This window comes from Emydura macquarii, unplaced genomic scaffold (genome assembly GCF_026122565.2).
Source record: "Emydura macquarii macquarii isolate MOO-44397 ecotype Brisbane River unplaced genomic scaffold, CSIRO-AGI_Emac_v2 contig_587, whole genome shotgun sequence".
NCBI lineage: Eukaryota > Metazoa > Chordata > Testudines > Chelidae > Emydura > Emydura macquarii.
Genome location: NW_027130724.1, coordinates 2407220 through 2429145, shown reverse-complemented (window position 1 = coordinate 2429145; position 21926 = coordinate 2407220). Strand labels below are relative to the sequence as shown.

At 46.0% G+C, this 21926-nt stretch overlaps 1 protein-coding gene across 3 annotated transcripts in view; it reads left to right on the top strand.

Annotated features, from left to right (window-relative positions):
• The window catches only part of HRAS (HRas proto-oncogene, GTPase), a 91508-nt gene that overhangs the window by 32681 nt on the left and 36901 nt on the right, over positions 1-21926 (top strand). The window contains exon 1 of one of the 3 annotated variants that reach the window (XM_067540492.1): positions 20533-20643. The exons of the other annotated variants lie outside the window; for them this stretch is intronic. The gene's annotated coding sequence lies outside the window, so the exon portion shown is untranslated. Of the gene's footprint in view, positions 1-20532; positions 20644-21926 lie in introns of those variants that run through there. 3 annotated transcript variants of the gene reach the window in all.

Sequence of the window (21926 nt, the reverse complement as noted above, 5' to 3'; positions counted from 1 at the left end):
ACCTGTCCTTCTAGCTCTGTACTCTTGGGATAATGTGATTCAAATGCCAGACTCTTTAAAGAATAGTCGCACTTACAGTCTCCTTCTCACAGACTCTGCTGTGCTGCAAACTGCATTGTTAGAGCAGATAAATGGAGGTTCAGTCTTTGGAAAGCTAACCTGTTCTGCATATCAGACTTGCGCCAGTAGATTTTCACTCAGGGCTGCAAGACCGGAAAAAGAAGAGCATGTTCAGGACTCGGCAGGTTTCCTGGAGGCCAGAGAGATGCATTATTTATATGAAGTTGGCTGATGTGCTGCCATGATGTATAAAACTGCCACCTGGGTGGGCTACTGATTCTCTGTGGCACAAAATCTTCACAGTCTTAAGCAGAAGGTCAGTAGTAACTAGATGATAGTATTGGGACACAGAGAGGAAGTATAGTGAGACTTTAAGGAAATGAGGTGATTTAAAAAGAAGGAAGCTTCTGACTGTTCCTAACAGGCCAGTTTAAAGTACCAGGAAAACAGTACTGTCTGCAGAGGAAAGTTTCACACAACAAATCAGTGGGACACCTGGTGTAGAGTATGGAGTGCATCTGGAGCATTCTATAGGTGCCTTTTCTTTGGTGAGACTTGGTAGTGTTGCAGTGGGGCCTGATCCCCACGTTTGGGTCAGGCCAGTAGTCAGTTAAGAAGCCATCTGAGGTTTCCATCTCTTAATTTCCCATGGTGATTTCTAGATCAGGTTTATTCAGTGCACAGTCTAAAACAAGGCTACTACAACACCAACATGGATCTCTGAAAGGCATATGTTCCTACTTGCTAACAGTGAATGCTGTCAGATCAGTACCTGGTTGGCAGTTGTATTGATGTGCAGGGCTAAATGGGGTCCATCTCACTCTTCTGCAGCTGTATTGGCCCTGCTGTGACAATGGGAGTAAGCACTTGCTTTGTTCAATACGCTGAAGAGATTCTGTTTAGAGTCTGAAGAGATGTGAGGGAGCCAATAGGGGCAGGAAGAGGTGGCGGTGGAAGGGGAACAGTTTTACTTGCAATAAGACACTCTCTTTCTAGGAGTTCATTTGAACGTGGCCCTTCCCTTTTGTTTTCCTCTGAAGCCTTCAATCCAATCTCTCTCCAGGCAAATGTCATGCAGCCCCTAAGTTCATTTTTCCTGTTTGGAACTGATGACCTCTCTTAATGGCTTATTCCACATGTTTTTATTCCACTGCTAGAGGAAAATTATTCTGCCTGCACTCCCTGTTTGCTCTTAATTTCCGTATTTTCTATAACATCAGGGCTGATGACTTCAAGAATCGTTTACAGAACTCCTAAATCTGCTGGCCGGTCCAATGGCATGACACTTCCATTTAATATGTACTCTCTGCTTTGGCTGCCTGCCCCTAGACTCATTATTTTACATTTGTCTGCATCAAACTGCAGTGTTGCCAACCCCAAGGGATCGTATATCAGAAGAAGTAATGAAAGAAGAAAGAGAGAAAAATCCTAAACCTCCCCCGGAGCGTCTTTTTTTATATTGTCTCATCCACCCAGCATATGTGTTAATTGTATCTTTCCTCATCTCTTTTTATCTTTCCTCTTCTCCCAGCCCTATTCTTCTGTGTGTGTGTCTCCTGATCCAGTCTATGAATTAACATCTGTAGAGTGAAATGTCCAGAATCTCCCAAGTGCCACAGTTCTTTTTACACATAGTGGCTGGAGGCCTGTACGTTTCACTTTTCCTACTGCGGGTTCAGAGGGGAGGTTACGCTTGCAACGCTGTCTTTCACATACCAGCTTAAGATGTCCCTCCCAAATTGATCTAGATGCCCTGTGAATCTTGTTATATGGGAAATATTGCTGAATATTCTCTACAGAAAACAGGACGGTTTCCAGGCATGAGCCTGTCTTATTATTTGAATTACAGTAGCACCTAAAGGCTCCACTTGGGGATCAAGACCCCTTTGTGTTAGGCACTGTACACACACACTGAAAAGATAGTCCCAATCCAAGGAGATCTTATAGTCCAAGATGGAAAGACAATGGGTGAATTCAACAAATAGATGGAGTAGCACAAGGTGACATTGAGACAGTTAGGGACCTATTTAGTCTCCTTTTGTCCTGTCTGAGCTCTCTGTATCTTTCCACCTACTCTTCTTCCTGTCCCGTCTCTCCCTCCCTCCTCCCCCGCCCCCCACCACCAAAGGCAGCTCCCTCACCCTGGTGATTTGCTAGTCCATAGCCGGTGGAATGTTGCTTCTGAAACAGCCAGAGGGGCTTCACTCAATATCTCCTGAGAGTTGCTGCCCTTTTCCATGTGGATGGTGCACTGGGGAACTCTCCCAGCCCCTCCCAGTGTTTGAGTGCATGATTATTTTTTGAAATTGGATTTAAACTCATAAATGGCCAGAAAGAAAGAAAGAAAAAGTAGCCTTATGAGGAGCCCAAGGGCTCAGTTTCCTATTCTGGCCAAGCTACACTCTCTTTTTCTGCTGCCCTGGCATAAGATAGGGTAGCCTCAGGGCTTTTGTAATTTACGCGTGGCTGCAGTGGCCTCTGACGGTCAGTGTGGCCGGTAGGAATAGCAGGAGCACAGTGGTGCTCTGTCCATGCTCCTAGCATTGTGGGTGAGGAGGTGTGGTGGGGTAGAGCTAGATACTTCAGCTATACGCCATCCAAGGAAGCCCCTAGGCTCAGGATATTGCTCAGAAAGCAGATCCACTGTCTTCATGTCTGCATTGTGTAAAAAAAAAAAAAAAAAAAAAAAAAGAGGGGTAAAGCGGCCTCAGAGCAATGGAGAACTGGGGCCGTGAGTGCTCTTTACTGTGATTTTACGTCCTGTTGGATCCCAACCATCACTTATTGCTCAGAAACCTATGCTGCTCATGCAGAGCAACTGGCGGTAGAGCGAGAAGCCTCAGGTATCCGTCCACTGACTTTGGTGGATTGTAGCCTCTGTCCTTGCAGTGAAAGGGCTGCATGGTGCTCCCTTCAGAGCTCTCTCATTCCTGCTTCTCATCTGAGACCAAGTCTGCTGCCTCACAGCACTTCCAGCACCTTCTGGTTTGGGTAGCGAGGTGCCAAGAATGGAAGACTGGGATGGGGGTCTGAGCTGCTCTGAAGATGCGCTTGCTGTACATAGAGTTGCGAGGCACTTTCCTACAAACAACCTTGTTGTGCTAGGCGCTGTACATACATGCAGTGAGAATCTGTCTTGTTCCCTGTGCTTTAAGTCTAATGATAAATTATAGAAGGGCATGTGTGCTGGCAACATAAAAATTCTTGCAAGAGCTGAAAAAGGATGTAAAGCTGGATGGTGGGGTGAAACCTGGTAGCATGAGTGGAATTCTCCTGGCTGGCTGAGATTTCCCTTTGATCAAAAGTGCTTGTTCCATCATGCTTGTTTTCATGAAAGTTAGCCCAATGGGCATGGCAGCAGGAATGTGGTGCACCACACGTTTTGGAAAGACTGTTGGTAAGGAATCTGCCAGGGGAGGGAGTCTGTAGAGTTTAGTAGTTAACCTCTGAAGACTTTTCTCTACACTGGGTAATATAGCTGCCATAATCAAATTGCATCTCATGAGGGGGTGGTGCCATGTTGGTCGATTTACCCCAAGTGTCGCGGGTGAGTCGCTAGCTCTGGATCATCAGAGTTGCAATAGAAGCGTGTCCCTTTGTATCCAGCCTCTGTTTGTGGTGTTAAGTGGACTTGTGCCAACCCAACAATGCTTGTATCATAACCTCTTCCAGCAATCTCAGTAATTCTAGAAGGGTTTTTCCAAACCTTCCCCTCTCTCCAATCCACCCACATGTGCCTACTTGCTGTCAGGGCACAGACCAGCAGGCTCCCCTCTGCTTCCAGAATCTGTCTGCCATGGGACAGAGAGACCTTGTGCATTGGAGGGTGAAAACACAAGACAGCCCAGGATAAGGAGCAGTGGGGAGTATCTGTGATTGCCCAGTAGTTAAAAAATCTGTTTCAGTTTTGCTTTGATATTTTCGCTGTTATCCTTCCCCCACTGAACTTTGGTACAATAAATAGTTTGTCTTTTGATAATTCTCCCAGCAAAGTGGTGTCTGGCAGAGAATCAAGTACTCTTAGACTCACACACAGCTACACAAGGATGGAGAAAGCCTTTGCTTCACTTAGGGCAGATCTACACTAGAAGTGCTACAGTGGCGCCACTGTAGCGCGTCTGATGAAGATGCTGTATGCCGATGGGAGAGTGTTTCCCGCTGACATAGCACTGGTGTGGACACACTTAGGTTGCTATAACTTGCATTGCTCAGGGGGTATGACATAATTTAGATCAACTTAAGCAGTAATGTAGACCCATAGTCTGTCGTCTTGCCACTTGCAATTCCTGCTTTGCAAAAGATGGATCAGTAGACAATGAATATGTGCCCATCTTTTCTAGCAGTTCGTCTATAATATCTGCTGCCATCTCAATTAAATGGGGAAAACAAATGGCCAAAGCCCCAAAGAGACATTAATTCAGGCCTTTTGTTTTACAAGACCAGTGCTTTAACCCCTGAGCTCTCAACCTGGTGTTTACCATTGCAGTAAGACACACTGCTTTGCTCTGATCTGTTCTTTTATGTTGCCATGCTCATAGCCATTATGCAAAAACTTAAGCTAGATTTGTGCAGGCAATGAAAGGAATCAGTTCCTGCAATTCTCAATGTTGGCCATGGCTTCATAGAACTCATTTGTTTAATGAAAATCGTTTTAGCTTTTAGCCTAATTGTTGATTTAAATCTGTTTATATTTGGATATACCCTTCAGAATGTGCTTGTTGATTTATTCGGTCCTATGTCTCCAATAAAAAAACAGCTATATGGGAAGACACCAGAAACTGGTGACAGGACAATTTGTAGGACACTGGGAGATGCTTAGTGGCTAGGTAGCTCTCTTAGCTAATGGGTCAGATGCACTGACATTTGATAACTAGTTGGAAGCAGCATGACCTGAGCATAATTTGGATAAGAAAGTGTGTGTGGAGGAGGAGTGGGGGAAGAGAGTTGGAGAAGATTTGGTTGCTATATGAATCTTTCCCTGTACTTGTTGAACCCTTGGCATAATTCTGTTACTACAAATAAGAGGGCAGTGCTAAATCCAGCCAGAAAAACTCCTAGGACTTCCTCTTTAGTGGTGCTGAACACCAGCAATTCCTACCGTAGGCAGTAAAAGGTGCACATCACATACAAGGGTAGAATTGAACCATTAATATTTATATAATACTTTTTAACTTTAAAAGAGAGAAAGCATAGTCCAGTAAATAATCTAGGGCTCCAGAGACCTGGGTTCAGTTCCCTACTCCACCATAGGCTTTCTGCGTGAACTTGGGCAGGTCACTCGGGCTCTGTGTCTGTTCCCCCATCTGTCACATGGGGATAACAGCACTTCCCTTTCTCGCAGGTGTGCTATGAGGATAAATGTGTTTAAAGAATGTGGTGTGCTCAGATGCTGTGGTAATGGAAGACATAGGAGTACCTAAGACAAATCATTTTGCAAACATTAGCTAATACTGACCTACCTCAATATGGTTTTGGAGATTGGAAATGGATGGAAAAGCTAAGTGACTTGTCCAAGGTGATAGTCTCTGACGTTGACTCAATGTGACTTGAATCTCTGAAGATCCTAGTGAGAGGTTCTGGCCTTAGGAGGCTTTTGCTTCATTCTTTGTCTCACATATTCCTCTCATCCCCTAGGTGTAGGTGGTTTTTTGGGGGCTACCTCTAACCTGAGTTATTTAAAGGAAGGTTTTTGCTCTGTCTCTCATGTTTACTTAGAACATGTTTTTGTTACCATTGTGTCATTGGGGTTCCTCATCACTTTGCTGTTTTGAACCAGGCATGTTGTGGTTGGGAGCAACTTGTTGCTACAAGTTAACCCTCTCAGAGGGATTCAGGGAGTTTTTTTTTCTAGTAGCTGTGGTTGGGAATTTATTTAATATACATGGCACTTATGATTGCTTTTTTTTTTTTAAGTTCTGCCAGGTGGGATCTGTGCCAGCCAATCCTAATAGCATGTTCATTTACTGGTGCGTGGCTAGCATTCCAAGAAGTCCCTAAACCACACTAGGAGCAGCAGGTCTAATAGTACAGGGAAGAGCTCTCTGACTCTCATTACCTTTCTGATGACATTTGGTATAAGGAACAGAAGTAAAGGGTGTTGTCACAGGATCAGAGTCTGCTGCTTTGAAAATAAAAATGAAGGTCTATGCTGTCTCAGCCTTGTTCACCCTTGGACACAGCATAGAGCTTTAATTTTAAAGCACCCTAACCCATCTTATTTCACCTTACAATTTTGTACAGTCCTCCTCCATCATGTCTCCCAGTGCCTTTCATGTTAACTAGATTGGCAGTAGCGAAGACCCAAGTGTCCTTCATGGAGTCTCTCTCCTTCCAGGTTATTGAAAGCTGTGCTTGGGATAGTATATTCATTTTTATTTTATTTAAAGAGTGGGACGGGGAGACACCAGAGAGCTGGTTGATGTTGTGAATGTTGTTCTTTTTATGGTGAAAAAACTCTATCAAATAAGGCGGCTTTCTTGTTGTAGCAGAAGGCCATTACCCTTTGACACATCCTATCCTATGTCACAGAGTACTCCCTATTCTGAAATGAAGTGGTCTCAGTAGAGCAGAGCTCCAGGATGCTGTCTGTGTATAGTTACCAGCCTCTTTAGAAGATGCAGGTAGTCTTGCCTCATTTAAATAAATAGTAAATGAATTCATTCTAATATCTGATCATGAAACGTTTCAGTACATTAATTTGAGGGTGCTTCCTGATAAAGGGTTACTGCAGCAGCTTAAGTTGGGCCAATACTTTGTTTGTATGGTCAAAAATACTATATATAACCTAAGATCAATAGAAACGTTTCCACAATTAAAAATTCCAGTGAGAACAGTTGCTTTCAAATTAATGCACTTTTCTCAGCAGTGTTTGCAATCCCTATATTGTAGGACTGAGAAACTATGGGAGAGAGACTGGCCTTATTGATTTTTTTTCCTTTTCCAAGTGAAGTGTGGTGTTGAAAGTAACTAGCAAATTGGATTTAAAAAATTCCTGCCATCTCAATAATGGAAGGTGGTATTAGTAACATAGATGAAGATGGTTGTTTACAATATATGATTTTGAGTGGACTGTTCTTTTAACATGGTAACTATCATGATCGTAGGTGAAACAGTATCCAGGTTTGTCCTCGATAAAATAGCTATGGCTGGCCCATGTCAGCTGACTCGGGTTCATGGGGCACTGGGCTATACAATTGCAGTGTAGAAGCTCAGACTCAGGCTCCAGCCCAAGCCTAAATGTCTATACTGCAATTTTATAGCCCTGCGGTCTGAGCCCTGCAAGCCTGAGTCAGCTGAGACAGACCAGATGTGGTGGTTTGTTGCAGTGTCGACATAACCACATCCAGGGCTAAAATTCAGGGCATCTTGACTGGAGCAGAGGAAAGGTGCCCTGGTAAAGGTGAGAGAAGGCCATCCCATGGGGTGGAGGTTGCTGAATATCTTTCATCATGTACAACTCCCAGATGCTGTCTGCCTTTAAAGTAAATAATTTAAACCAAAATTACGTTTACCCCCACATTTTAACATGTAAATTGAAAATTACCTAACAGACTCCAGTTTTCAGGGTTAGGTGTTTTCTCCACTAGAAAGAAACTGTCTGTTGATATATTTCTCCTGTGCAGTGAGGATGGGTGAAGAGGAGACCCTCAGTTTGTAAAACTTTAGTCTCTCCACTTGAAATAAATGAGGTGCTTCATAATAATGTAGAGTTGTTTGGTATGAGCCAGCTGCTTGTTTTTGCTTACTGGTCCTTTCTGTTGTTGTTGTCTTAGCTGCAAAGTGTAACAACCCTGTCACTGTTTGGGCCCATCCCTGCCCTCCCCAGGAGAGCCCAGTGTAAAAGTCTGTCCATTGCCTTGGATGCACTGATGGCTGCTGAAGTAACCCTGAGCAGAGTCTCTACTTGCAGGCTACTGCATGTGGCATTTGGTGGTTATGATTTGTAAGGCAACATAATATGGCACTTAACCCTGAGCCTTTTTTGTTTAACCTGTTATAAATGTGATGGTGTGAGGAGATACATAGCACAGCTGCAAACCTAGGTGTGTACGTAGACTGCAGGCTCTTTGGGGTGAGGACCGTTTCTTTGAGTATGTCTATACCGCAGCTGGGAGGTGTAATTCCTAGCATGGGTAGACATTTAAGCACTAGCTTTGCTCCAGCTAGCACTTCAAAATAGCACCGTGGCTGTGGTGGGGTGTAGTATCCCGGAGATCAGACAGAATTGCAGCCAGGTGCATAGGGCATGCAGCTGCCTGTGCTGCCATAGCAGTACTGCTATTTTTAGCGAGCCAGCTCCAACTAGCACACATGTGTCTATTCGAGTTGGGAATGACACTCCCCCAGCTGCTCTGTAGGTATATCTGATGTGTACAGCATCTAGCAGCATCTCTGATTGGGATTTTCCTTGCTGCTTCTGTAATGCAAATAATAATACAGCTTTTTAGCCCCTTTAAGGGATATGCACAATTCTGAAATCCCTTTCCCGGAAGTGTGGCAGAACTACTCAGATACATCCTGTACCTTTGCTGACATTTTCTGGTTTGAATTCTGAACAAATGGCCAAAAATTGGCTTGTTGACTAATTTAGTGGATAGTGGGGCAAGAGAAAAAGGAGTGCTAAAACTTGCAGCTTCCCAGTGATAGCTGGAGGTGGACATAGCATTGGGGCTAGCTGGATCCCATAGGGCTGGCGGTTGAAATGGGGTAGACCTAGAGTGGTATTGCTCTTCTTTTCTCTGGTTGACCTGTCTGCGTACTGCTATGAGGGGCAGGCTCCTGGATCAGACATTGCTGCTGAAGGGGGAAACCTTTCACAAACCAGACATTCCATGGGAAGCCTGCAACCCTGGGGCTCTATGATCTGGTGCTCTCTAAATTGGGACCATATGCAGTGTGCGTGAGTGTGTTGTGCAGTGGCTCGTAAAGATTCCCGTGGAGGCAGGGTTGGGAAGGATAGGGGCAGGGAGTCTGTTCCTAGGCTGTCTGCAGAATTTAGTAATCTGGGAGACATGTTTTGACTTGGCACCAATTGGCTTTAGGAGGAGCATTTACTGGTGCTTTAGATCTTCTCTGTGGTGTGGCTTCTCCTGATAGCTGCATGGTGCTTTCCTCCTCTCTGAGGAGTTCATCATTTAGAGGCTGAAATTCAGGCTTCTCTCAGAATGATGCATTTGGTCTATTCAGATCGAAAGGGAACCAGCTGGGTCTCAGGATTCACACCTGCCCTCCCCAGGCTATGACCTCACCTAATTATGCTACAGAAACTTGCACTGTCTGTTCATTTACCAGGCTAAATATCCCCAGCAGAACCCATGTGCTTAAAAATGGGATGAGAAGAAAATGAAATCCCATCTCTGCTTGCAATATGCACAAGTTATTTACCAAAACTAGAGCAAAGGCTTATCCAGGCAGCAAACTAACTTCTGTGGGTATGGCCAGAAGAGATAATACTGAGCCCTTCTCCCAGATGTGGTCCTCCCAAAGACTAACTTTTTTTCCAAATTGGTGTCAGCCTCCAAGCTCCTTAGCACATTGATTCATCCATCCATCCATCTCATGCATATATTACGTGTCTCTGGACTTCAGCTGGAAGCCATGATGTACAGAACCCAGGGTGATAGAAATGTGCCCTAGATAGAATATACTCTCATATGGATATTTGTGTATTTATTTCAGTTCAGAATAGTCACGTATCCCAAGCTCTGTTGCTTGGCTAAATGAGCAAAGAGAGCAGTTCTCAATGGCTTTTTACTGGGTGGTATCCTACAACAGTCCAGTGCTGTCTTACATTTTCAGCCACAGTTTGTAAATTGGAGTGGACTCCTGGAGCAGAAAAGGGGTACAATGGGAGGGAGTCTGAATCCTTGGGGGCACGGGATTAACATACAGCACAAAAGAGAAGAAAGATGGCTTTGCAGTTAAGGCACTGGACTAAAACTGGAGAGACCTGGGTTCAGATCCTGACTCTGCAATAGATTTCTTGTGTTATGTTGGACAAGTCACTTCATCTCTCTGGGCCTCCGTTCCCCTTCTGTGCAATGGAAGTAATAGTAGTTCCTTTCTCCCACCCTTTTGTTCATCTTGGCTATTTAGTGTGCATGAGATTCTCTTACAAGGTGTATGTACAGCACCTAGCACAAGGGCTAAAGTAATATAAATATTATATTTATATAATAACACGATCTGGGAAAATTAGGTTGATTTCAATAAATCTAGGATGGACCAATGCAAATGTGTTCAAGTGAGACAGAGAGAAAGTAATCAGAGATATAGATAGAGCGTAGAGGAGTGCTAGCTTTACAGTTGCATCACAGAGAAAAAGCTCCAGAGGGGTAGCCGTGTTAGTCTGTATACAGCAAAAACAACGAGAGTCCTGTAGCACTTTAAAGACTAACACATTTCTGCAGGCATAAGCTTTCGTCATCAGATGTAAGGAATAGAAATCAGGTGTGTGTGTGTGTGTGTGTCCGTCCGTCCGTCCGTCCATCCGTCCAAGGGTAAGGAACAACAAGGGGGAAGGTAGATATGAACAAAATCCATTTGGTTAGAGTAGTTGAGGCCTATTCACAATCATTAATTAGGAGGTGAGAATGTGTGAACAGTGACAATTACTTCTTGTAATGAGAGAACCATTCCAAGTCCCGATTCAGACCCAGTTTGATTGTGTCAAGTTTGCAGATGATTTCTAGCTCTGCAGTTTCTCTTTGAAGTCTGTTTTTGAAGTTTTTTTTGGTAGAAGTATGGCAACTTTCAAGTCAATTAGAGTGTCCTGGGAGATTGAAGTGTTCTCAGACTGGTTTGTGGATGTTTTTTATGTCTGATTTGTGTCCATTTATTCTTTTGTGTAGTGACAGTGTGGTTTGGCCAATGTACATGGCAGGGGGGCATTGCTGGCACATGATGGCATATATTACATTAGTAGATGTGCAGGTGAATGAGCCCCTTATGGTGTGGCTGATGTGGTTAGGACCTGTGATGGTGTCACTAGAGTCAATGTGTGGGCAGAGCTGACAACAGGGTTTGTTGCAGGGATAGGTTCCTGGATTGGTCTTCTTGTAGGGTGTACAGTTGCTGGTGAGTATTTGCTTCAGGTTGGGGGGCTGTCTGTAAGCAAGGATAGGTCTGCCTCCCACAGCTTGAGCGAGTGAGGAATCATCTGCTAGGCTTGGTTGTAGATCCTTAATGATGTGTTGGAGAGATTTTAACTGGGGACTGTAGGTGATGGCCAATGGTGTTCTGTTGTTTTCTTTGTTGGGTCTGTCCTGTAGTAGGTGACTTCTGGGTACCCATCTGGCTGTCAATTTGTTTCTTCACCTCTCCAGGTGGGTATTACAGTTTTAAGAATGTTTTATGGAGATCCTGTAGGTGTTTGTCTCTGTCTAAGGGATCGGGGCAAATCCGGTTGTATCTTAAGGCTTGGCTGTAGACAATGGATCATGTAATGTGTCCAGGGTGGAATCTGGAGGCATGAAGATATGTATTGCGGTCAGTTGGATTTCAGTATAGGGTGGTATTAATGTGACCATCCTTTATTTGTATTGTAGTGTCCAGGAAGTGGATTTCTTGTGTGGACTGGTCCAGGCTGAGGTTGATAGTGGGGTGGAAATTATTGAAATCCTGGTGGAATTCTTCGAGAGACTCTTTCCCGTGGGTGCGGATGATAAAAATGTCATCAATATAGCGTAGGTAAAGGAGAGGTGCTTGGGGATGAGTTTTGAGGAAGCGTTGTTCTAGGTCAGCCATAAAAATGTTAGCATACTGTGGGGCCATGCGGGTGCCCATAGCTGTGCTACTGACTTGAAGATATAGATTGGCTCCAAATCTGAAGTAGTTGTGGGTCAGGACAAAGTCACAAAGTTCAGCTACCAGGTGTGACATATCATCAGGGAAAATGTTCCTGATGGCTTGTAGTCCATCTTTGTGTGGAATGTTGGTGTAGAGAACTGCTACATCCATAGTGGCTAGGATTGTGTTTTCTGGGAGATCACCGAGAAAAAGCTGTAGCCTTTGGAGTAAAGGCTGAGAGAGCTGGGCATGTTCAGTCTGGAGAAAAAGTGAGTGGCTGTGCATGTTTGTGTTGGGGGCACTTTTGGAAAACCTAGCAGCCATTGACTTTAAATCACCTTCTGCATTGCTAGTTTCAGTCCTGTCTGGAATTCCTGGTTTTCCATGTGAAGAGGTCCCATCTTTTCACCACACTGTGGAGGAACTGCTGTCCTTGCTGCAGTTGTTGCTAAGCAGATATGGAGGCACTGGATTGGACTTGGATAAGAAAAATGAGACCAAGTCATCAGTGTTGCACCTGACTTTGCTTCCCAATGAGGATGAGTCTTGAGTTTTTTGTATGGTGTGTTTTGCATCACTCCTTTATTCCTTCTAATGCAGGAGTCCTCTAGCTTCTTCACATGCCAGCGTTATGTTCGGCAGCTACATTCCTCCTTAAATGAGCCCCACAATCTTCTGTGGTGGTTCCTATGGCACGTAGTAAGTGTGAGAACATTGGCTTATGGGGTGCACCTGCTGTCTGAGGAAGAGAGACCTACTAACCAAACTGCTTCAGCAGAAGACAGGAATAGAAAAGGTTTATAACTCCCCCCCATCACCCCAGGCAACTGCTGGCAACACTCCTGAATGAGAGCAGCTGTTGTAAGAGTTGTTGTAAGTGAACTGGACTCCAAAGGCCACCCCAGAAGCCTTATCTTGAGTGCAGCTTTGACCCTGTTTCCTCTTCCTGTTCTTTTTGGCAGTGCCTCCATCCTTCTACTGGAATGGCTGATAATAGCAGTAGGCTGGCGGGACTGAATTGCTTCAGGCAGTGCTGACCGTTCAGAAAGGCCATTGCTAATTCCTGTTCTATTTTGGCTAGGAATTGTCCTCCCGTGAGCTGCCCTATCACAGTAGGGAAGGTGCTGCCATGCTGGAAATAAAGAAGTTTGTATCCATAGGTATTTTTTGGTCTTCCCAGTAGTGGAGCAGGAGAGACACAATGTGAGCAAGAAGCCTATATGGGGAGAGGAAGAGGAGGGGAGTGAGAGATGGAGGGTAGGATATCAGAAATTAGACCAGAAGCTGAAAGAAGTGGTTCAATAAAATGTCCCCAACAATAATCTTTTTGCAAAGCAACCTCTGAGCAGAACTGAAATAAAAGCCCTGCATTGGGATGCCAGGTATTGAGACATAGAGGTCGGGTCTGTTTCAACTCTTACGTCAAGTAAGCGATGTTGTGGCGGTGGTGTTGGACGGGGAGTCAGGGAAGTGTGTGTGTGGTGGGGGGGGTGCCCTATCTGTGGTTCTGCCACTAACCTACTATATGACCCTGGGCAAGTCACTTTGCTTCTCTGCCTCTGTTTCCTCTTTGTCTGTCATGTCTATTAAGATTATAAAATCTTCAAGTGCTTGCTCGTGTCCGTTCAGAATTAGGTGTATGTTCACTGCATGCACCGGTGCTGGAAATTTTTCCCTTAGTGGTATCCGTAGGGCTGGCCTCTAGCTCCCTCTGCAGCAGCGCGTGTATGCGCTCATATATAGGGCACTGCTGGCCCCCTTCCCTCTCAGTTCCTTCTTACTGCCTGTGATGGTGCTGGAACATTCTCTTGCTCCTGCAAGCTCCACTACTCCTAGTGGTTCTTTGTTTTATCTAGCGTATATAGTTATTGTTTCAGAGTTTATTAGCTAGTAGTTGATTAGTTAGTTGTTTACCCAGGGACGGGGCATGCCCTGGTCGCGGAGTTTTAAACTGCACTTCGTGCAAGAAGCCTGTGCTGTTGAGCGACCTACACCACTGCTGTTTGAAGTGCCTGGGGGAAGCCCACCTTCATGAAAAGTGTAAGCTCTGTAAAGGGTTTCACCCTCAGACCAAGAAGGACCAGGATATTAGACTTAAGGCCCTTCTCATGGAGTCGGCACTCAGACCGGTGTCAGAGCCGTGATCGAATTCAGCACCTGGTATGGTGGTATCGACTAGAAGTGCTCCTCCAGTGTTGGTGCCTGCATGGCACCGTTCAACATCGCCGGCACCGAAAAAGAGAGAGGCGCATGCTGAGAAGGAGCTGAAGTCGGCTAAGAAGATCTCGGGTACCGCAGGGAAAGCTGATTCAGCCCTGAGAACGCCTCTGCCTGTGAGGGCGTTGAGCCTGACTCTGGTGCCACCACCAGCTCCTGAAAGTGGCAGAGGCCTGCACTGTTTACTGGTCTCTTCTATACCTGAGGCTTTTCAGGCAGTGAAGGACCTGTTGACCTTGCCGGTGCCTCATACACCACAGGAGGGTAGAGCAGGGCACCAAAATTCAGATACCCAGGCTGGGGGCCAGTCAAAAGGGAAGCCAGCGCTAGTTCCACCACAGCCCCTCCCTTCAATGCTGGTTTTGCAGCAGTCACCAGAATCTTGGCACTGCTCCCTGGTACCGCATTGGCATGGATCGGGGTCGAGTCTTCGGTCACCAGGTGCCAGTCACCGGAACATCGGTACCCATCTGAAGAACGCTGGCATCGATCTCTGGAATGTTGGCACCCCTCAAATCCCTGGCACCACTTCACAAGCCCCTGTGGAGAATCTCCGGAGCCCTGGCACCACGAAAGTCCCTATAAGAAGCCCAAGGACAAGACGCAGTCAAGGCATGAACAGCACTCTAGTTCTTGGCACTGCTCCCTGTTGCCGAAGCCCAGATACTTAAGCGGCACGGAGAAGCACATGACGTCAGTCCACCCCACATGGTTGCCAGCTTTTAGCTCCTCTGACTCGGGATAGGAAGTGGTTGTTCCCCCCTCCCACCCCCCCCCCCCAAAAGGGACAAGCCCCCAAGCAACCCACTGGGTTTCCTATGCTGCCACAGGTGGGAGGATGGCTGCAAGGACAATGGCCAGGTCCTTGCCAATATTGGAATCCCTGGGGGTTCCCTCAGGCTGCGATGCTGTATGCTCAGTTGTCTGCGAGCGCCCCGGTACTGCAATCATCTAAGGGCCTGGCTGCGGCACTAGAAGCAGTTATTGGGTTGGACCGGGAAGACACTCTTTCGGGCAGCCACTCAGTTACCACCCTGACCTGAGAAGAAGATCCAGCTCCCCCTCAGATTCCTGCCTCTTCACCAGATGAGGCTGTAGCAGGCCCCTTTCACGCTGCCCCTGTGGACGATTAAAGAGTACACTAAGACCTGTTGAAGCGGGTAGCAGCTAACTTGGGCCTCAAAATAGAGGAACTTTCTGAGCCAGTGGATGAACTCTTTGGAGTCAGGGACAAATGAATTCAACACCCAAGAATAAAGAGGTCAAGAAATTAGATTTATTTGGTGTACTCAACAGTGAGCCTATAGCTGAGGGTGTCCAGTCAGCAGGCGCTAATAGGACGTTACCATTATAATATCTGGGAGTCACTGGAAAAGTTTGCCGGCTCCCTCCTGCAGTCCTCCAAGCAGGAATTTGAAGCAGTCCTGGAGGAGGGGAAAGCAGCGGCCAGAGCCTTCTTACAGGCGGCACTGGATGCAGTGGACTCGGTGGTGTGGACTGAATTCCGTGGTGTTGATGAGGAGAGTGTCTTGGCTCCAATTGTCTGGTCTTTCGCCGGAAATTCAGCAATCCATCCAGGACCTCCCGTTTAATGATTCCGCCCTCTTTGCGGACCAGACTGATGCCAGGCTGCATGGGCTGAAAGACTCCAGGGCTACTTTGAGGTTGTTGGGCCTCTGCACCCTATCTTCATTCAGGAGGCACTTCAGGCCCTCTCAACAGCAGCGCTTTGGGGGTCAGGCCCAGATGGAGTCCTACAGGAGAAGGCACAAGAACTATAAACACCATTGGGGCAATTCGGTCAGCCTCTGACTTGAGATCAGGGCCGAGCAGATGTCCCTCGGGGGAAAAGCGAGGCTTTTGAAGGTGCGCCCAAGAACAACTCTATTCAGGATCCAACTTCCCGATTATTTTCTTCCCGCCTAGCATCTTTCCTCCTGGCTTGGAGGGCCATAACGACGGACCGCTGGGTTCTAAGCACAGTAGCTGTTGGCTATACCCTCCAGTTTCTTTTGCTCCCGCCTTCCCATCTTCCCTCCCCCATCCCTCTTTAAGGACCCCTCTCACGAGCAACTCCTCGTTCAGGAGGTGTGCGTGGGCGTGGTGGAAGAGGTCCCCCAAGCGTTTAGAGCAGTGTTCCTCAATTGGTGTTCCGCGGAACCCTGGGGTTCCACGGGAACACTGTTAGGGTTCCGCGAGCAGCTGTTCTCTGCGCCGCCGAAAAAGGGAAGATGTCTCGGATTTTCTGGCGGAGGGTATCCAGTGTAAGTGTAATTTAAGTGAGAAATGCTGACCTTTGCTTATTTCGACATTTGAAGACTGTTAAGAGTTTGGGGGGTTCCGCAATTATTTATGGAGTTCAAAAGGGTTCCGTGGCCAAATTTAATTGAGAAACACTGGTTTAGAGGAAGGGGTTTCTACTCCCGTTACTTTCTGATCCCAAAAGCCAAAGGAGGGCTGAGGCCCATCTCTGGACCTACGTGCTTTGAACGGATTCCTTAAAAAGCTAAAATTCCGTATGGTCATCCTGGCAGCTATCATTCCCTCTCTGGATCTGCATGACTGGTACGCTGCTCTTGATTTAAAGGATGCCTGTTTCCATATTGCAATCTTTCCGGGCAACAGGAGATTCCTGCGATTTACTGTGGGTGCCCAGCATTACCAATTTGCGGTCCTACCGTTTGGCCTCCCCACTGCACTGCGCGTATTCACCAAATGCATGGTGGTAATGGTGGCCCACCTCAGGCACAAAAGGGTGCAGGATTTTCCTTACCTGGATGACTAGCTGATCCGGGGTCAGTCACAGGGGCAGGTTCAACGCAGCATCGAGGTCGTGAGGGACACCTGCTGGTCACTGGGCCTGTTAATAAACGAGCAAAAATGGATACTTACACCAGTTCAAAAGGTAGTTCATAGGGGCAGTCCTGGACTCTATTCAAGCCAAAGAGCTCTTGCTCAAAGACAGATTCTTAGCGATGTCCAGGCTCATAGCCCAATTAACGGCCCACCCCCTCACTATGGCAAGAGTGTGTTTATCTCCTCGGGCACATGACAGCGTGTACTTATGTGGTCCGACATGCCAGGATGAGTCTTTGGCCACTCCAGTTGTGGCTTGTCATGGTTTACTCCCCAGCCAGACACTGCTTCGACAATTCACAATCCCCCTCCATGTACTTACCTCCCTGTCATGGTGGCTGGATCCTTTGCATGTAATGGCAGTGTTATCTTTTATGGCCCCCAGAGGGACTCTGTCACTGGTATCAGATGCTTCGGATGTGGGCTGGGGTGCCCACCTTGGTGCCCTAAGGACTCAGGGTCTTTGGTCCAGGGAAGAGTTATCTCTTCACATCAATGTCAGGGATCTCAAGGTGATTCGCCTGGCCTGCAAGGTATTCCTACCACACCTCTCCAAAAAAGTGGTAAGAGTCCAGATGGACAACACAGCTACCATGTATTACATCAACAGGCAAGAGGGAGCTATGTCTTCAGCTCTCTGTTGCGAGGCCTTGCATCTCTGGAAGTTCTGTATGAGCCACAGCATCCATCTGGAAGTGGTGCATCTGCCGGGTTTAAGAAACACACTGGCAGATCGTCTGAGCAGACCTTTTGCTCTCGCCACAAGTGGTCTCTCCACCAGGAGGTAGCCGACAGCATTCTCCAAAGGTGGGGAACTCCCCAAATAGACCTATTTGCTACCAGAGAAAACAAGAAGTGTGCTCAATACTGCTCCCTCCTGGGGTGGGAGGATGCCTCCATGTTGGATGCTTTTTTCCTGTCATGGACGCAGGGTATCTTGTACACTTTTCCCCCCAACACCTCTCATACACAGAGTCCTTGTGAAGATCAAGAGGGACAGAGTGCCAGTCATCCTGATAGCCCCAGCATGGCCCAGGAAGCATTGGTTTGGGATGCTTGTCAGAGCACTCGATGGCCTGGCCATGGTCACTCCCATTGAGACAAGACCTTCTCTCTCAAGACCATGGCCAGCTGCTCCACCTGGATCTGGCGTCTCTGATGGACCTGATGGCATGGATGCTTCGTTGTTGAGCAGGGATGAGTGCCACTGCTTGGCCCAAGTTCAGAGGATCCTTTTGGAGAGCACGAAGCCGTCTATGAGGGCATCTTACTTAGCCAAATGGAAAAGCTTCACCTGTTGGGAGACGGGTCAAAACATCTTGCTGACTAAGTCCTCTATTCATCTGAACAGAGGACTATCTGTTTCATCTGAAGCTGAAAGGCTTGGCCTTCTCGTCTATTAAGGTGCACCTGGTGGCGATTTTGGCCTTTCACTCTCCGATCCAAGGCAGGTAGGTTTTCTCCCATGGGATGGCATCCAGATTCCTCAAGGGGCTGGAGACTTTTCCCGCCGATACGGGACCCGGTCCCTCAGTGGGATCTAAACCTTGTCCTCTCAAGACTTACGGCATTGCCATTTGAGCCATTGGCTTCCTGTTCCCTCACGCATATGTCCTGGAAGGTGGCATTCCTGGTGGTGTGCACCTTGGCATGGAGGGTCTCTGAGTTAAAAGCCCTGACCTCAGAGCTGCCGTAGACTTTTTTCTTCAAGGACAAGTGTCCCCATGCCCATCAGTCCGAAACCAAGCAGGATATCCATCCCATTTCAGTGCCAGCAGGTCTCTCTAAGTCTAGGAGCAGGCAGCCTCACTGACGCTGGTTGAGGTCTCTGCTGAGAACGCTGAAGATGAGCTAAAAGGAAGAGGGCAAGCTGGCCTGGTAATGAGAGATGGATTCTTTGCTTCTATCCAAGCACCATTTGAATTCCAGAACAAGCTCCACAATAAAAGAAATAAAAATACTTTATGCTTCTATTGCACCTTATATCAGAATATCTTGAAGCACTCAGCAAATGTTAATTGAGCCTCACAAGACCCTTGTGGTTCTATTTTAGAGATGGGGAAATCGAGGGAGAGGTTATGGGGTGAGATTTTCAAAAGCATTCTGCAATGGTCTAACTGCTGTCTCTTAAGTCCATGATAAAACTCCCATTGGCTTCAATGCCGGAGGATAGATTTTGGAGATTTAAATCACCAGTTTTAGTTATGATTTAATATCAACCAGCAGGAAACCTTGATTTAAATAATCAATTTTAATCTTGTTTTGTATTTGTACTTTTTAATTATTTTCCTGAAAGGAGGTTGATTCTCAATGATCGGTGTAATTTGGTTGTACTTTTTGCTAACCAGGAGGGGGATGCACTATATCTATGCACATTTATTTAAGCAATTATAAAGCTTAAGATAATTTTACTCAGATTGTTTTTAATTGTTATGTTGGAAAATGGTGAATAATGCATTTAATATTTAATAGATTATTTTTTTATTTGTGATTTGTGTCCAAGCTGCATTTGGGGATAATTAAACTGACTTCCTTTGTTAACATGCTTTGAGATGTAGGGCTGAAAAGTGCAATGTAAAAGCTAGGAAGCATTATTATGTAATATTTGGATGGATATTGGAATTCAGTTTAAAAATGGAAAAATCAGCATTTTAAAATTGTTTTATTAGTTAAATGAATCTACCTTAAATGTGCTGGATCTGTAAAGGAAAAAATTATCCAAGCACATTTTGTCTTTAAAGCTGACTTATTAAACAAAAGTGTTTATATATATTTAGTGAATTGAACTGTGTAGAACCAGAAAGGAACACTGCTGGTGTAAAAGCAAGACATTGCAGGAAGAAGGGACAACATTCTTCAGAGCGCAGCCTCTTGTGTTGATTTCTGCACCTGGGAACTGGAGATAGGGGGAAAAAAAAAACTGCCATGGCTGCAGGTGGTAAAAAGACCCTATTAAGTTAACTATCTAGTCAATAAGGAATATCTCTCACCATTTTCTGACTTGCTAAAAATGTACAATTAATAAGAATCAAAATATTAAGCTATATAATTGCTTAAATAGGTGTACATAATTATAGTGTACCCTCTGAGGTGGCAAAAAGAATATCAGCCAGTGAGAATGCACCTTTCTTTAGAAAATAACTGAAGTACAAATGGAAAAGTTGATTTAAAATCAGTGATTTAAATCGAGGCTTTCCACTTGATGATTTAAATCATAGTTTAAATCAGTCTGCCATTGAACTGAACTTGTTGCATCAAATGAAATGAAGAAAATATTCTCTCTGTACCTGCAGAAGAGGCTACTGCTGTCAAAAGTTGGTTTAGCACTTCAACAATCTCTGGTTCTAGGTGCTTAGCCAGTGACTTGTGCCAGTTCAGTATTCTGAATTTCTTTAAAACTTTGGCAGCAAACACATACTGCTTTAATATTTTTTTAATTTAATTTAAATGATTTTAATAGATGATAGTAAGATTAGGCCTTAACATAGGTTGCTATAATTTCAAATTTAATTTTAAATAAGTTAATTTCTAAAAAGGAAAAAATTGATTTAGATTAAAACAGATTTTTATTTATTATTTGATTTTTATCCACCCTGCTTCAGTGAGCGCAAACTTAAACCAACACTGAGGACCTTCAGAAATCCAGCTGTTTGATTTACCCAGGGCTACAAAGTGAGGCTGTGATACATCTCGGAACTGCCCTTGGGAGTCTCCTGACTCCAGGTATGTCTATGTTGCGGGTGCTGCGTCAGGCTCCACAGATGGATGCAGCGGGGTCAATTGAGTGGGCAGTGGAGACCTGCTCAGTTGATCCCGGAAGTGCTCTCTGGCCGACACTGTAAATCCACACACACACACCACCCCACCCTCCCACCCCCTGCCCGGAAAAAAAGTAACGCTGCGTCAACCAGATGGCGTTTCCTGTCGACGCAGCGCAGTGAAGACGCCGCAGTAAGTGAAATTTAGAAAGTTGACGGGAGGTACGTGAGTTTCAGTACGTAGCTTGTGTATCTCCCATTGACGCCTCTGACAGTGTAGACCAGGCCTCCGTCTTGTTTCTTGACCCTAAGCCCATCCTTCTGTCCCCTTTCTATCAAACACTTGCTGTGGGATGGCCACTCAGTGGTGCATACACAATGAGTCGGTGGTCTCCGTCCAGGACCAGTTAGCATTAATTGGGCAGTGCTCTGAGCTGTACAAACATGAAGACCTAATTGCCTCCTGACCTCTAGAAGTGGTCCCTCCAGGCCACTGTTGCAACTGGCTGATGTGGCAGTGAAGTGAAGCTGAGGCTGCTGCTGCTGTGCCCGTTTTGACATCGCTCGACAAAAGACTCAGGGCTGTCAGACTGGCACCTTTCGCCAACTCTAATACCGTTTTCAGTTCACAGCTGTAGAGGTGACTGGGAGCCTATGGACACTCATGTCCCTTCCAGGCGCTCTGCCCCGTCCCTCCTACTCTGTACAGTATTACACAGCACGGAGACCCTTCAGCGCATCCCTGGGCTTTTCCAGGCGGGTCCTCGCCTGTTTCTTTCCCTGCTTTGCACTTAGTGATGGGGTAGCTTTCTTCTCTTCTCATCCCAGTCCCCGCTTTCCCTGTTAATTCACAGCACCTGTCAGCTAGAGCTTTGTCAGTGTAGGGTAAAGAGGCCAGCGTGAGCATGTGTGGGGTGAAAAAGGGATTTGTTTAGCAATCCCACTCGGCCTGTAAATCAGCAGTGTGCATGGGATCAGAACATGCTACATAATAACTGATGCATATTCATGATTGCTAGCAGCAGCACAGTCATTCAGCTGGGGGATCATTGTGTCCCTGTGTTGTTGTTGTACCCCAGGGGATGGAGGGAGGGAAAGGGGTCCCAGCAGCAGGTGCCTGGCTGCTTTTCTTTATCTCCTCCCCACTACCCATCCTTCCTGAGTTTCCAGAGACGGGGGCAAAATTTACTGATAAGCACAGTAAGGAAAATGCTGCTGGAGAAATTATTAGTCAAAATCTAGTGGTTT